Source organism: Otolemur garnettii, unplaced genomic scaffold (genome assembly GCF_000181295.1).
Source record: "Otolemur garnettii isolate 467f Iridium unplaced genomic scaffold, OtoGar3 scaffold00006, whole genome shotgun sequence".
Classification (NCBI taxonomy): domain Eukaryota; kingdom Metazoa; phylum Chordata; class Mammalia; order Primates; family Galagidae; genus Otolemur; species Otolemur garnettii.
The window spans coordinates 5,870,460-5,872,672 of NW_003852401.1; positions in this window are offsets into that span (position 1 = coordinate 5,870,460).

A 2,213-nucleotide genomic window follows, 5' to 3' on the forward strand; every position below is an offset into this window, starting at 1 on the left:
ACTTCTATGGTTTATCTTACAAGGGTACAAGTGAATCTTTCTAAATGTAGAATATAAACGTCTTAACACAATAACTAAGAAAATGACATAAAGGCTATGTTAACCAGTTTGATGAAAATATTTCAAATTGTATATAAAAACACCACACTGTACCCCATGATGACATTAATGTACACAGCTATCATTTAATAAAAAAAAAATGTTTCAAGTGTGTGATCTTAGAAGAAACACCTTAAATTTACTAATTATGAAGACTATTGATACAAAAGGGTATACATGGAAAATTTAAAAAATGGAGTAATAATCTCACTTTGCAATAATTAACTCTATAGAAACATATTTGTTTAGTATTCTATCTGTGATTAATTCAGACCCCCTTGGAAACAGACATCAAGACAGAGTTAGAAGGACAAGACATTCTTTGGGGTAATGCCTGTGAAGCGTAAAGGAAAATGGGAACAACAGGAGGTAGAAAAACATCAGACCTTCTACCAGATGCCAATCTGACACCTGCAGAAAAAGGAGGGATTATTGGATAGAAAGAGTCTTTGATTATGGAGTAGCTCTGAGAAAGAGTCGCACCAGGCTAGTCAGGCTCCTCTAAGACTGCTTAGAAGACTTCTTCCTTGAGCAGAAATGGCCTGATTCTGGTCATTTTCTGAGATGCCTGGGAATAGTGTAAATCAATATGACTCTTAGCAAGTTACTCTCAAAGGAGAGCTCAGTAGCCCATTCTTACAACTTCTAGAGTCTGAAGATTTTTTTAAGTCACATTTAAATATGTGAAATAGGATAGCTATCACATTACTCTATTTGATAAACTTTGCTTTAATAACCTTATTGTTAGGATTGACCTCATAATTATCTATCAAAATCATTTATAAACTTTTTTCAAAACCAACAAATATATATAATAGCTATCTTTATGGCAATTCAGGGGGGTTTTGTTTATTTTTTTTTAATTCTAAGAGTCCATTCAAAAGTTTGTGGAGCATCAGTGTGTCAAAAATTGCACCCACACACAGAGATACAAGCAGAATCTCTGCCCTCTGTGACTAGTTGTTTCTCAAGGAATTCTGGTCTTCCAGATTGAAATAGTAAGCTTCCTATCCTGTGAACTTGTCAATGAGTGTTTCAGGCATTTTTTAAATTTTTTTTACTCAATATGTTCATCTTTGCCTTTCTCAAAATACTATTTTGTTTTGTGATTAACACTGCGATTTAACTCTTCACTCTGTATCTTCTCCTTGCTAAAAGAAAGATGGCTGTGTTACTTTTTATATAAATTTATCATATATTTGTTTAAAAAATTAACCTCAAATATCTACTATATCCCAAAAACCATGCTGGGAAGAATTTAGTTACAAGATCTCAATATTTAATCCCAATATTCCTATGAGATAGTTATCATGCCTGCTATTTTGAAGTGATAAAACAGATGAATAAAGTTACAGGAGTCCAGATTTGCCTCATGTCAAAGCTTATACTTTCTCCTGGACCTGCCTATTTGTTAAAGGTTACTATGAAAGGAGAGCAACTTGAAGGGGTTCATGTATTAGCAAATATGGAAGCAAATATGTGCACTAGTAGACATACATCTTTCCAGTTCAAAGCCAATGAGAGATTCTGGGACCAGAGAGGTATGCCTAACTCAAGTTTCTTGGCTCTTCACCATTTGGTCCCAAATATCAAGAGAATTTTCCATAAATAAAGTTTCTTGAATAGCTCGTTCAGAATTCACAGAAATTTCAACAAAGAGTAATGAATGTTATGATGGCAGAATTGTGATATTTACCTGAATCTTTTGCTTTCAAACAATGAAATTCAATCCTTATAAAATTCTATTAGAATAATAGTAACACCAAAATAAAACTAATAGCCATTTTGTAGATTTACTTAGAGCGATTTCAATTTTAACCCTAATTTTATACTCCATTATTTTTTGAAATGAATTTTATTTTGGTCTGGACCAGTTAAAATGAAATCTCGCTGTCAAAATATTGACCCATTCTTGTTTATCTGCCTTTTAATGATGTACCCATAGATATTCCTATATCTATGAGTATAATAATTTATATTATCTGGTTTTAGTTAAAACTGGTATATGATTCCTAAAAGGCTGAAGATCACATTTTCTTGCCCACTTCACTTCTGAGTTCTTATTAACCTCAGAATAAAACTCCTTTAGCCTATGATCTCTGAAAATGTGGAGG